The following is a 6,976-nucleotide window of genomic DNA, read 5'->3' as shown; positions in this document are numbered from 1 at the left end:
TATTTGTATTGTAAAAGCAATGGGCAACATGGCATACTTTTAAGGATTTTACAATATAAAATCAGTTTTATCCAGACTAATAACAGGTTTTCCATAAAGTAGGAGATTAGAACTCTTAATCTGATGTGTATTTTTCTGGCCGAAAATGAAAAAAGTCCTTCAAAATCACACTGGAGCATTAGCTTTATATATATATATATTATATATATATATATATATATATATATATATATATATATATATATATATATATATATATATATATATATATTCCAGGTTTTCCTTAAAGTCGGAGTATAGAGCTTTTAAGCACATGTCCTACTTAAGAACTGAATGGATTACACTAGAACTGGAAAAGTAAAGTAAAGCTCGAAAAAATAAGTAATGGAACATTGTGTATATATAATTCCATTTAATGACATATTGTATATTTTATTTATATGTACATTGTTAGTAAACAGCTGACCTGCTTTCCTTCATTATATCTCCTGCAGTATTGATCTGTGAGGTGTTTAATATAATCAGTAGTATGTTTGTGTGAACACTCCCATTAGTTCACAGTCGTTCGGAGAAGCAATATCTGTGAATATTAAACTACCTTCAGCCTTATCTGATTATCTGAGGTAAGATAATATTGTTGTACTGTTTATGTGTCTCTATATTCTGTGTTTGTTTTAAATTAACTGTAAAATAGATTATGTTGCCTCTTCCTTTCTTACACTGCACACCTTCCAAGCTTAAGTATTCAGTGTTTGAGCCATTAAATTAAATCAGTTTAGAGTAATAAACTATTTGAATAGTGTAATTTCAAATGGCTGGACATAGGCACTATGACCTTAACAGTGCTAAAAATGCTAAATTATATTTTGTAATTTTTTAAATTATTACAGTAGTGCTCAGAGAGACAAAGTTTGTTAGAATATTAACCCTGGTTTTTAATCACAGTTTTTTTTTTCATGCATCTTGGCATCATGTTCTCCTCCACCAGTCTTACACACTGCTTTTGGATAACTTTATGCTGCTTTACTCCTGGTGCAAAAATTCAAGCAGTTCAGTTTGGTCTTCCTCTTGATTATATTCCAGAGGATTACAATGGGTGTTTTTGTTTCTAAATGTTGTTTCTTTGCATTATTTAAGGTCTGAAAGCTACTACTGCTTAGTTTTCTTTTCCTTACTTTGACCATTTTTCTTTTTCTGTAAATAAATCAGCCGTTCAGCCGCCTCTACGCTCTCCACTGCTGGCTGCGGGACTGGTGCTCTGCTAGTGGAATCGGCCCCTGTGGAAAACTGGGAGAGCTTTCGGGAGCGTCCAGCCCTCTTTCACCGAAACGGGCTTCACCCCAGCCGCCTGGGATCCGCCGTCTGGGACTGACTGGCTCTGTCCAGGTTAGTGGTCTATGTAATGGGCAGTTTAGTTTGTGCCTTTTTCTGACAAAAGTGCAATTATTCTGTTAGTCTTTCTCATTATGATTCATATCCGATCATTATTTAATTATTTTTTAAATAGTTTTTAATCAAAATATTCTCCTCTTGCCCCGCTATATCAGCAAGTGTAAAATAACAACCTCAATTGCTTATGCATTTATAAATAACCTCCCTGACTTAACTATCTCCCTTCCGTCCCATGAACATGATCTCGAGCACATAACAGAAAATCTACAGACTGTGCTCCGCTCTAACCTAGACCGCGTAGCGCCGACAAATATAAAACAAATTAGGGATAAAAAGCTAGCACCGTGGTATAATGACCACACACAAACAAACCACTCGTAACTTTGAACGTAAATGGCGACATTTTTCCGGCTTGCATGGCAGCATAGTCTCACAGACTACAAAAAAAAATTCAGTATCACTCCCAAAATTTACCTATACAGATTAATGAATGCTGCTCCAGCTCTGAGGCCCACCCAGAGTATTTCGGCCCGGTTACAGAAAAATATTTACTTAGTGTAATTAACTCATCAAAATCGACATCATGTATATTAGATCCAGTACCCACACAATTATTTAAACAGGCACTGCCAAAGGTGGGTAAATCATTACTAGAAATAGTAAATTCATCTCTTAGCATGGGCTACATACCCAATTCTCTTAAACTGGTGGTCATTAAGTCCATTATGCAAAAAAAGCCAAATCTGGACCCCCGCGAGCTTGATAATTATATAAGCTATTATCTTAGAAAAACTTGTGTTTAACCAGCTGTGCTTGTATCTACAAAGCAATAGTATTCATGAGGTTTTTCTGGATTTATCTGGATTTAGACAAAGCCATAGCACTGAAACAGCTTTACTCAGAGTAACTAATGATTTACTTTCAGCTCTTGAGAGGGGCAGTACTGCCATCCTTGTACTTCTAGATCTTAGTGCTGCCTTCGACACCATAGATCACACTATTCTGCTTGATAGGTTAGAAAATCTTATAGGAATTAAAGGATATTCCCTCACCTGGTTCAGATCTTATCTGAGAGATCGTTTCCAGTGTGTTTATTTAAATAACGAATGCTCTTTTCAGTCTAAGGATCAATACTGGGTCCATTACTCTTTACATGTTCCCGCTGGGTAAAGTCATCCGTAGGCATGGTATTAACTTTCACTGCTATGCTGATGACACGCAACTTTACATATCTGCTAAACCCAACGAGGACCTCTGTCTAAATCAAATAACAGACTGTATTAAAGAGATTAAAAATTGGATGACAACTTTCTCTTACCTAATTCTGATAAAACTGAGGTCCTTTTATTAGGTCCTAATATTCATAAAAACATAAATCTTAATTCTGTAAACATAGACGGTCACTTAATTATACCTGGTAAAACTGTGAGAAATATTGTTTCTCTCGTTTGACGCACACATATGTAGCATAGTTAAAACTGCATCCTTCCATTTACAAAAATATAACTAAAATCCGCAGTATACTCTCTCTGGAAGATGCTGAGAAGCTGGTGCATGCATTCATAACGCGAGAGTGCTTACTAGAGCTAGAAAGTTCGATAATATTACACCTTTTCTTTCATCCCTACACTGGCTACCTGTTAAATTTCGTATAGATTATAAAATACTTCTCCTGACGTATAAATCCCTCAATGGTCTGGCCCCGCATTATCTACAGGAACTTCTTACTCCTTACAATCCGCCACGTTCACTCCGCTCCCAAGACGATGGCCTGTTATTAGTCCCGCGTATTAGGAAAAACTATGCAGGAGGAAGAGCGTTCTTTTATAAAGCTCCCCAACTTTGGAATAACCTCCCTATTAATATACGGGACTCAGACACACTCAATCTTTAAATCTAGACTCAAAATATTTCTATTTGCTCAAGCTTTTGATTAGTGTCTCATCGCAATTTCTGTAATTTTTCTCTTACCTTTGCCCTTCTAACTATTCATCTCACCCAGCAAACATAAACCCTGCCCTAATCATCATACAGCTCTCTGTCTGTCTCTCTCTCTCTCTCTCTCTCTCTCTCTCTCTCTCTTTATCTCTCTATCTCTTGTACATGTGTAGAGATGCTGTTCCTGATGCTCCAGCCTGGCTCTCCACGGCCCGCTGTGTTCCTGCTCTACAACCCTGATCAGCATTAACACACTCAGAATCTGTTTATATATTATCTATATCTCTCATTATATCTTTATTATTATCACTGATCATATACCCATCACCTACCCACACTCTCATAACTCACAGCCTGTTTATATATTATCTACAGCTCTTCATGGGTTCCTCTGACTGAGTCTTGGTCATTCCTCTTAATTTAAGGGAGTTTTTTGGACCTGTTTTTCTCTGTAAAGCTGCTTTATGAACATGTCTGTTGTAAAAGAGCTATAGAAATAAAATTGAATTAAATTGCTGTAATTCCGAGTTTATTTACAGGAATCAGAAATATTTAATCAGAGCTGCTGTAATACCGAGTTTGTCACTGTTATTTAGATTCTCTTTAAACGTGACAGGAAGCACATGGTGGGTCTCAGGTGGAGGTAAGCAGCTGTTAAACCCCGCCCACCATTTTACAATTTTACATTAAGTCACTCACATTTAACTAGCTAACTAACAAGTATATAATACACTGCTCAGAAAAATAAAGGGACCACTCAAATAACTCATCCTAGATGTGAATGAATTAAATTTTCTCATTAAATACTTTATTCTGTAGATTCTGTAGTTAAATGTTCTAACAACAAAATCACACAAAAATCATCAATGGAAATCAAATTTATTAACCAGTGCAGGCCTGGATTTGGAGTCACACACAACAATTAAGTGGAAAAAAGAACTGTATCTTTTTGTTTATTATGGACTATGCTGTATTATTATGGGATGTTATGGTTTGGTGTGAAACAACAAAATTACAACAAATACAACCCTCAACAGAGAAACTACACTAAAGGATAACTTATTAGTTACTGGATTTAAGGTGGAAGGGAAAACTCTTTCAAATGTTTTAACTTATTTACTGCCTCATTTTAGATGGAAAGTAAAACTCTGGAACTTGTTTTAACTTATCAGCTGTTGGGATTAAGGTGGAATAAAAAAAACTCATGAAAAATAATAACTTATTAGCTGCATTTAAGGTGGAAGGGAAAACTCTGAATTATTTTTTTTTTACTTTGTTACAAAAATGTTACATTTAAGGTGGACGGTTAAACTAGAATCTCAGTTTATATAAAATTATGGTATTAGCAAAGTTAAGTCAGTTTCAACAAAGAATAATTAACTTCCACAAGTACAGTTTTAATTCTTTGTGTTTTAGGTGTGAGGTTTTATTCTATTAGTGATGTTTTCTGCTATTAATGTAAATCTGTTTGATCTATTGGTTGGTTTGATCTGTCATTTGATCTCAGTTTGATCACCCTCTGTTTCAAACCTCAGCTTCATCTGACACACGGTTTAATTTGCATATTGACGAAGCAACTGACCAATCAGCAGCCTGCGGATGAAGAGGCGGTATATAAAGCGTGTGGTTGTGGTTAGTGTTCTTCATCATTGTGAGGATCATCATGCCCTCATTCTGCATCATCATCATCATCTGCATCATCATCATCATCTGAACCATCACCACACTTCCACAGTGCTGAAGCTCCTGTTCACTCAGAGTAGAGACTGAGAGCCTGTGGGGTAAATCTGGGTAAAAGAGAGCAGCTCAGATTTATACAGTTTTTTTTTTTCAGTGTGTAGAGATGTTCTGCTATAGATTATTAAAGAACAGAAGGAAGAACAGCTTAATTTTAGCTCTAGATTTCATATTCATGATATTAACTGTCCTCTACAGCGTCCGCCCTAAAACATCTTCTACTGAAGCTGCAGTTGAACAGAACAGATGTTTGGATTGTGAGCTATTGGCTAAAATCTACAACGGCGATTTAGGAACATTAAAAAAATAAAAACATTTAAAAATTAAAATTTTTCTTTGTTTTAAGGAATTTAATCTTCTCAAAAGCATTTTCTTTCTGCACTACTGTCTACTGTAGATGAAGGAATATTAATAAATAATTAACTTCCTCTCTGAACAGAACTGCTGTAGTTACTGAACTATACTGAGTTTAACCACAGGGCGGCAGCACTGCTGTTTACATACTCTTTCAACCAGAGGTCACCGGAAGTACATGAGGTGGAGGTGAGTAGCTTTAAAAGTCCCTGGTTTTTGGTCTGAATTTGAATAAATAAATACGTAGTTGTGCTCACATGTGCTCAGGTATACTCAGGCGTGGTTTTGAGGCAGGATAAATGCTAAATGCTAATAGCTAACAACAATAACAAAGCTAACAACTCTGTGTTGATGTTACTGGTGAAAGATGCTAAAATAGTTATATTGTTGTTATAGTATCTGTACGGGTTGTTGTATTTTGTCTTTTCTTCCATAGAACAATCTTGTATCAATTTCTCTGGCAAAATGTGTTAAAATGTGTACAATTAAATAAATACAGATATATTTAGAGCTTGTGCACATAATATATGTAATAACATCCAAACACATTGTTAGCAAATACATGCCTGAAAAATGCCCGTTATTGCAGGGCAACGAAAAGATAAACTTCATTTCTGTACATAAAAAATAAAAAACTTTCATAAAACCTGACAAATTGCTTGTTGACACATTAATACACATACACATAATTTTTATTTAGAGTTAATTTAATTTTTAAAAATATTACAAAAGTTATATTATGTTATTTTAGAGCACATTATGTATATTTTAACCTTTTCATTTTATCTGAATCTAATGTTATTCCTCTGCATAAAGGTACAGGAAAGCTTACTGTGTCACTAAATCGTTTTAAAAATGTAGTTTCTGAGTGGAAATAAAGGTTGGTTGATTGATTGACTGGTTGGTTAATTGGTTAATTAATTGATTTGATTTTACTAAACTATACTGACTTTAGCCACAGGGGGGCAGCACTGCTATTTACATTGTCTTTGAACCAGATGACACAGGAAGTACATGCAGCCTTTTAGGTGGAGGTGAGTAGCTTAAAAACATTCTGTTTTTTGCTATAAATTATAAATAAATGTGTACTCAGGTGTACTCAGGTGTACTCAGTGATGATTCTAAGGCAGGATACAGTCAGTTGTGTCTGAATTAGAGTTTAATAATCTAGTCTTCTGTAACATTGGGCTAAATGCTAATTGCTAAAAACAACATCAAAGCTAAAGCTAAGCTAGTTTAGCCAAATGTAGGGTTTAATTTCTGGCTTTGGGTTACTATAGTATCTGTGTGGGTTGCTGGTTGATGTAGTATCTGTGTGGGTTTCTATATTATATTATCTGTATGAGTTACTATAGTATTTGTATGAGTTGCTATAGTATCTGTATGGGTTACTATAGTACCTGTATGGGTTACTATAGTATATGTATGGGTTACTGTGGTATCTGTATGGGTTACTATAGTATCTGTATGGGTTACTGGTTACTATAGTATCTATATGGGTTGCTGGTTGATGTAGTATCTGTGTGGGTTTCTATATTATATTATCTGTATGGGT

The 6,976-nt window shown here is 35.2% G+C and overlaps 1 long non-coding RNA gene across 1 annotated transcript; it reads left to right on the top strand.

Annotated features, from left to right (window-relative positions):
• Nucleotides 1-929: 929 nt before the first annotated feature.
• LOC111195157 (uncharacterized) lies at nt 930-3,851 on the top strand. The gene is made up of 2 exons (XR_002651494.2): nt 930-1,386; nt 3,504-3,851. It is a non-coding gene; the product is annotated as an uncharacterized LOC111195157 (long non-coding RNA).
• The last annotated feature ends 3,125 nt before the right edge of the window (nt 3,852-6,976 follow it).

This window comes from Astyanax mexicanus, chromosome 25, assembly GCF_023375975.1.
Source record: "Astyanax mexicanus isolate ESR-SI-001 chromosome 25, AstMex3_surface, whole genome shotgun sequence".
NCBI classification, from domain to species: Eukaryota; Metazoa; Chordata; class Actinopteri; order Characiformes; family Acestrorhamphidae; genus Astyanax; species Astyanax mexicanus.
This window is presented reverse-complemented; position numbering and strand designations above follow the sequence as displayed.